We start from the raw sequence: 8,111 nt of genomic DNA on the forward strand, positions 1-8,111 counted from the left end.
GGTCTCTAAGCTGCCTTGTGCTAAGTGGAGGTGCAGCCAGATGAAAGCAAGCTTGTTGAGCCAGCATGATCAGACAGGGAGATCCTGAGATTTTCCTTCCTTGAACTGCCCTTTATACACATGTAGCCTCAGACACAGGTAGCCCCAACTGAGCCCAGGGAACAGATTAAAAGTTCAAGACACAGTAAGCAAAGCAAGCAAACAGCCCTCAGAATGGGAGAAGATATTTGCAGGTTATGTCTCCAACAAAGGTTTAATAACCAGAATCCACAGAGAACTCAAACACATTAGCAAGAATAGAACAAAGGATCCCATGGCAGGCTGGGCAAGGGATTTGAAGAGAAACTTCTCTGAAGAAGACAGGCACGTGGCCTTCAGACATATGAAAAAATGCTCATCATCTTTAATTATCAGAGAAATGCAAATCAAAACTACTTTGAGATACCATCTAACTCCAGTGAGACTAGCCTATATCACCAAATCCCAAGACCAGAGATGTTGGCACAGATGTGGAGAAAAGGGAACACTTTTGCACTGCTGGTGGGAATGCAAATTAATACATTCCTTTTGGAAAGAGATATGGAGAACACTTAGAGATCTAAAAGTAGATCTGCCATTCAATCCTGTAATCCCTCTACTGGGCATATACCAGAAGACCAAAAATCACATCATAACAAAGATATTTGTACCAGAATGTTTATTGCAGCCCAATTCATAATTGCTAAGTCAAGGAAGAAGCCCAAGTGCCCATCGATCCACGAATGGATTAATAAATTGTGGTATATGTACACCACGGAATATTATGCAGCCTTAAAGAAAGATGGAGACTTTACCTCTTTCATGTTTACATGGATGGAGCTGGAACATATTCTTCTTAGTAAAGTATCTCAAGAATGGAAGAAAAAGTACCCAATGTACTCAGCCCTACCATGAAACTAATTTAGGGTTTTCACATGAAAGCTATAACCCAGTTACAACCTAAGAATAGGGGGAAGGGGGAAAGGGAGGGGAGGGAGGAGGGAGGTGGGTAGAGGGAAGGGGATTGGTGGGATTATACCAGCAGTGCATCTTACAAGGGTATATGTGAAACTTGGTAAATGGTCTGTGAAGCTAGTGAATGATGCCCCATGATCATATCAATGTACACAGCTATGATTTAATAAAAAAATAAAATAAAAGTTCACCAGCCACAGGTCTCAGCATCAGATCTCTATAGGGGGCCAATGATCAGGGGAACAGGGTCACTGCCCCAGAGAGAAGCTGTGCCAGCAGTAAATGTCAAGGACTCTCATGACACCGGGGGCTCCTCACCTGTCTCTCCAAAGCTATATTACGACTGTTTTCTAAAGGATTCAGTAACTAGAGCGAACTAAACTGTCAGTCAGAATCCTGCTCCCCTATCCCTACTAACCAAGAGGTGGTGCCTTTGAAGAGAGCTAGAATAGGCAAAACCAAACTAAATGTGTGATTCAAGATATGTGACTTTGTTTACAGATTATCTTTAGCAAGTTGACACTCACCTGGAAGATTCTCTTTTTGACTCTTAAAGAAAAGAGCGCACTTAATTGCCTCTTCCTGTTTAGCAAGGTTTTTGAGGCCTAGATTTTCCAAACATGCTAGATCTGCTCCCTTCTCCTGGGCCTCAGTGGTGATTTATACTTTCAATGTTAAACACGCAGACTGTCCTGGCACCTCTGTCACTATAGCAAGAACAAAAACACGCAACTTCCCAGCAATCACATTCCTAGATTTTGACCTAGGTAAACAGAAAGCTTATGTTCACACAAAAGCCTGTATGCAAATGTTTATAGCAGCTTTATTTGTAATCTCCAAAACCTGGAAGCAATCAAAATGTCTTTCAGCAAGAGAATGGATAAACAAATTGTACACTGTACAACGGAATACTGTTCAACTGTAAAAATGAAGGAATTATTGATTCATGCAACAAAATAGGCGAATCTTAAGTGCACTTTTCTAAGTTAAAGAAGCCAGACTCTAAAGGATCCATATTGTAAGAATCCATCTGTATGACATTTCAGAAAAGGCTACACTCTAGGGATGGAAAACAGATGCCAGAGGTTGGTGGTGTGTGTGTGTGGGGGGGGGGGGGAAGGGATGAATAGTTGACTTCAAAGAGAATTCATGGGGGAATTTTTTGGGTGATGGAACTATTCTCTATGATATTGAGATGGTGGATAAATGGCTCTGCACACGTCAATACCCATAGAACTGTCCATCACTAGCAGGGAACTGTAATGTATACAATAGAAAAAAATTATCAACCAGGATGTTGGGGGTATTTGTGGATGGGGAAGGCAGACTTTGATGAATGAATCTAATTGTCACTGAAGGGCATGGTAAAAGGTACATATCAATCTAGAAAAATCACTGGGTGCAGTATTGGCATTCAGTGAAACTTCACGTGCACATAGCCTGTAACTTATCAATGATTTGGCTACTTTGTTCATAAGTCAGGTTAGAACAGTGATTTTTATCCAGTGTGCTGTGGGACACTGGTGTGCCCTGAGAGAATTTTAGATGTGATGAAAAAATTTTAAAGACCATTAGTTAAATTATTTTTTAAATAAGTTCAAAACATAGTAAGTATATTCTTTTTTTCAACTTTTTAAAAACTCTTTTTGATGAACATAATTTAAATGTGCTGTGAGATTAAAAAAGAAAACATTAGATGAAAATAACAAAAAGTCAGAACTCACCAGGATCTAGACAATAATGCTTGTCCTTTAATGAGGGCTCTGATTTCCACCCCAGGATGAATTAACATAGAACCGTTAATAAAATTATCCACCATTTTTTAAAAATCAGAGTACAAGATTATAACAACATGAATAAATTGGGAATAAACACAATGACTCTCAGTAAGCATACAATTAGTAGAGCAGAGGGCTGCAGGTATTCCTGGGTATTCTAGCTGGGAGCATTCAGTATGCTGTGGGCATCCATCAGGGAGGAGGGGGGTAAATGGCCTGAGATGGACAAGTGTTGGTAATATCACCATCCTCATCTTTTCTGACTCTTCTCATTCTCTCATTGCTCCCAAGCAGAAGCATGGTGCATTGGTTCCTAGGGCTGTGGTACCACAACAGGATGACGCAAAACAGTAACTCTGAAGTTTAGACGTCTGAAATCCAGGTGACCGCAGGGCTGGTTCCTTCTGGGGGTTCTGCAGAACAACCTGTCCCATGCTGCTCTGCTAGCTTCTAATGGCTGCTGCCCATCCTCGGGGTTCCCAGTCTAGTCTAGTAGGTGCATCACACCAACTTCTGCCTCTGTCTTCGCATGGTGTTTTTCCTACTCTTCTAACTACTTTTAAGATTCAAAGCAGACTTTTGGATCAGATGGATGTGGGCTTTGGATCCAGGCTCTGCTTTTTTGTGATGTTGGGCAAATCCAACCAACCCCTTTGAATTCAATTTCAAGGAAAATGGGAACACTTATATCTTTCTTAGAATAGTTGTAATTAAGCGAGATATGTTTCAGAAGGCACGATATAAATGGTGGCCACTGGAATTAAGCTCAAGGTCAATGCAACAGCCTCTCTTTCTATGACAAGTCTGTATATTTTAGTAGATGAACGGCAGGGCTTATACCATGGAAATTTGGGGGCGAAGGAATATGATCATATTCAGAGACTTAATTTCTGAGCAGAATGTTAAGAGAGGTTTCCCTTCTACCTTGGTGCATTTTGGTCTTATCCCAGGTAAAGCACAGATAGATGGTCAGAGCTAGAGGAATTAGAAAAATACTTATTATTTTCTCTGGTGTCAAATATAGTACATTTCATTCTATGTTAAAAGTTAAAAACTCATTTGTAATATTATCAACATGCAACAATATCTGTTTTATGCAGTATAAGAAGTAAAGTACTGAAATCAGGATGTCAGCTGAGAAAAAAAGAAGGAAAGAAATAGCCAGGGGTTGTGGTGGGCATCTGTAGTCCCAGCTACTAAGGAGGTTGAGGCAAGAGAATTGCTTGAGCCCAAGAGTTGGAGGTTGCCGTAAGCTATAATGCATGGCACTCTACCAAGGGTGACAAAGTGAGACTCTGTCTCAATAATAATAAAAAAAGGTAAAAAGGAGTAAAGCATGTAGTATCTTGCATATAAGGGTTACTAAGGATTGCGTAAGTTTTCATTTGAAAATGATCTTGGAGGTGTAATCACTCATTCATGATAAAAATCTTTTCTTTAACCTTAATGATCTAATAATCCAACATACAGAGAAGCCAGGTTGGCTTTTTGGACAAATGACCTGCACTTAGAAGGCCTTGAGCTTGGCTTACTGCTCTGCTGTCCTTGTCTTGTAATTCCTAATATATATCTTTTTAAGAGATGCAGCTGTCCAGTCTGAAGTACAGTGGAATTGATTGTAGCTCACAAACTCCTGTGCTCCAGCTGTCCTCCTGCCTCAGCCTCTAAGTAGCTGAGACTGCAGGATTGAGCCCCTGTGCCTAGCTAAAAATTGTTAATAATTTTTGAACAAGGAGTCCTGCATTTCCAGTTTGTGCTGGGCCTTACAAATTATGTAGCCAATCCTGTGTAGAACAATTTTAAATGTTAAACTTTTTACAAGGGATTTTTATTATATTTTAAAACTAGATTAATTTAAAGAGAGCTACTTTTCACCAGAACTCACATTTTCATAAAAAATAGATGAACAAAGTATGTTTATTCACAATTTTGGTAGACACTATGCAAATATCAGGCATAAAGATGGACTTTGCAACCTCTCTGTCAACACAATATTGGCTAAACATATTATGGTATAATCATATAATACAGAATATGCTTAAGATACATAGGCCTCAATCCTGCTTGAAATTTGGAACTATCTTAGGAGATACTTAAAAATGATTGTCTAAACCTTTAAGATCGAGCCGTTGATCAATCGGTCTAGGTGTGTGTGGATTTTTGGTTTGGGATTTTGTTTGCTTGTTTTGTTTTTTGTTTATTTCCAAAGTTCCTTAAGTCAGTCTAATATTCAGGCAGGATTGAGAGCCATTGGTAACACCCTTAAAAAATGATAAAGCGTATATAAACCTATTGGCATAGAAGATTGTCCATAATAGAAGGTCTTTTGAAATGCAGGTTATAGGGCAGTAGGATTTATATACCATTTGTGGAAAATATTTTTTATATGTAATACAGGTTCTAGAAGGGTAAACTCAGGAAGCTTTATTTTGAATGGTTTTGCTTCAAGAGAAAAGCCAGTTTGTGCTCACTTTGACAGCACATATATTAAAATTAGAATGATACAGTGAAGAGTAGCATGGCACTTGCACAAGGATGACACACAAATTCGTGAAGCATTCCATATTTTTGAAGGAAGTATGGAGAATCCTCAAAGAACTCAAATTAGGCCTCCCATTTGCCCCCACAATCCCATTAGTAAGCATCTACCCAGAAGAAAAAAATCCTTTTATCATAAGGACATTTGCACTAGACTGTTTATGAAAGCTCAATTTACCAAAATGTGGGAACAACTTAAATGCCCATCAGCCCAGGAACAGATTAACAAACTGTGGTATATGTATACCATGGAATACTACTCAGCCATTAAAAAAGATGGAGATGACATCTTTTGTATTAACCTGGATGGAATTAAAACACATTCTTCTTAGTAAAGTATCACAAGAATGGAGGACCAAGCATTTAATGTATTCAATATACTATGAAGCCAGTAGATGATCTAATACATGCCCATATCATGTACTGTATCAATTCAAGGTGGTGGGGGGAACGAGGGAGTGAGAAGAGGGGAGGAGGGAGGAAGATACCTGGGTGTGTTCCCATTTAAGGGGCACAATGTAAGGGTGGATGGCACACTTCTTGGAGGAGTAACACAATGATAAGAGGGATTCTACCTAACAAAAGCAAACATTGTAACTAACTCCGTGGACCCTCAAATTAACCTGAAACAAACAAACAAACAAAAATGAGAAAAGCCATTTTATACTATTTAGATCATGTAACTGCCATACAAGAGAAGCCAGACCAGCAAGTCAAATTAAGGCCTAAGAAAGAAATTAACACGAGCAGTATTGTTCTGAGGACTCCCAAATCTCTGATCTTTTATTAGAGGTGAGAGCTAAGTTATCATTTAGAACTGACTACACTCCTCAGCATGGCATCTGGAGAATGATGTGTGTTGTTTCTACTTCTACGATGCTTTTGAAAAAATGTATTTCAATGATTATCTTTTCTCCTGGGGCAGGAGAGAAGATTTCAGGGACTTTGATTTACCTAACAAATGCAATCAGTGTAACCTGGCTTATTGTACCCTCAATGAATCCCCAACAAAAAAAAATTAAATGAAAAAATACATATTAATATATATGAAGAGAGAGAGATTGGAGAGAAATGGTAAACATAAATGAAAGTGTAAAAAATTTTCAAGTTTTCTTTGAGACTACTTCCCTTTGAAGCTCTTTTACCTTCTAAATCACTCTAAACTTCAGTGGTTTGAGTGGAAAGTCATTTTTTCCTTCAATGTTTATATTCACTTCAAAGTGCTCCATTTCCATGGGTATCATGCAACGTACAGCACACAGCTTCGCCCCGACCCCCACTGCATCTGGAAGGAGAGAAGCTACTTAGGTATTCTTCCCTGGGCCCCAAGTGTTCTGGAAGACAGTCACAGAGTTTTTATAAAAAGCCAGAGCAGAGGAATGTAGATCTTATCATAGCAAAGAGGAAGTTGAGTATTTATTTTCAATCTCATTTTAGCCTGCCCCAAATGTGGACGCTCTCGCGTAGGGCCAGTCCTGTGTACCACCTGCACCTCTCGCATGTCTCTGAGAATGTGCTATTTTCCCCAAAGGAGTTTCTTTTGAGGAACCAAAATATGGGTTTGATTTTGATTGTGGTCACCAATCCCAGGAATCTTCCAGAGAGGAGGGGGATGGTCAGCCTCCTGAGAGACAAGGGTCGTAGGGGTTCAAGTGTAGGCTCTGAAGCCAGCCTGCTTATGTTTGAATCCAGGTTCTTTGGCTTATCATCTGGCAATGTGGGCAAGGTACACAACTGCTCACACGGTGGTTTCTTTTTCTGTTAAAGGGGGTAAATAATGATTCTTAACTGACAGGCTGATGTGAGGATTAAAAAATTAACACATGTAAAGTGCTTAGTATAGGACCTGACATATATAGTAAGTGCTCAATAAATGCTAGTTGCTCCTGAATTAAAACCTCACCCCTCCAAGGAGTAATCCAGGTCCATCACCTCTGCCCACTGATGGTGGGCAGTCTGTGGACACTTACCAGTCTGCAAGGTGGTGGGGTGGGGGGAGAGGCTGTTTCTCCCCAGCTCCATCCCTGCCTATTTCTTACATCATGCCGTCAGGACTCCTAAATCAGCATCACCTAAATAATCTTATTTATTTATTTATTTATTTATTTGCACAAATTTAACCATTTTGCTTGATTGCCACATGCTACTTTTGCTATCTAAAAATAAGCCACTGAATTTTCACTTTTTAAAATGTTTACCATTATTCTATTTTTTCAGTTCAATATACAAATATCCATTGTATATCATTAACAATTAGAGAATTAAAGTTAACATGACAACACAAAATATGCAATACATAGAAATAATTCTTCAGAAATATATTGTATTGTCTACATGGAAAACTTCTAGTTATTATTGAAAATATAAAAAGACACATGTCTGTATGTATTGCAAAATTGTTATTAATGATTTTTTTTATCTGTTTCGGTATTCCTTCTATTATAACTCAAGTTATTGTCTTTCTGGGGATATCAGTATACCACAAAGCAATTCAGTTTGTTTTGGGGGTTCAGAAGGATCACAGCAAACAGCTGGCCCACATATCTGATACTGGGTGTTATTATATATGCAAGTACCTTCAGGCTTTCCTGTACATTTATAAGAAGAGTAAACCAAAAACACAATTTTGACAATTTGTCTAGTTTGGGTTACTTTTTGGATACACTTTTCATAACCTTCATCATGTCTTACACCTAAGATGAGGCTCGGTGCCTGTAGCTCAAGCCGGTGGGTTTGAATCCAGCCTGGGTCTGCCAAACAACAATGACAACTACAACAAAAAAATAGCCAGGCATTGTAGCG

At 39.0% G+C, this 8,111-nt stretch overlaps 1 non-coding gene across 1 annotated transcript; it reads left to right on the forward strand.

Annotated features, from left to right (window-relative positions):
• The first annotated feature begins 5,234 nt into the window (after window positions 1–5,234).
• On the forward strand, window positions 5,235–5,341 carry LOC128562884 (U6 spliceosomal RNA). The gene has a single exon (XR_008373583.1). It is a non-coding gene; the product is annotated as a U6 spliceosomal RNA (small nuclear RNA).
• The last annotated feature ends 2,770 nt before the right edge of the window (window positions 5,342–8,111 follow it).

The sequence above is a fragment of the Nycticebus coucang genome, chromosome 12, assembly GCF_027406575.1.
Source record: "Nycticebus coucang isolate mNycCou1 chromosome 12, mNycCou1.pri, whole genome shotgun sequence".
NCBI lineage: Eukaryota > Metazoa > Chordata > Mammalia > Primates > Lorisidae > Nycticebus > Nycticebus coucang.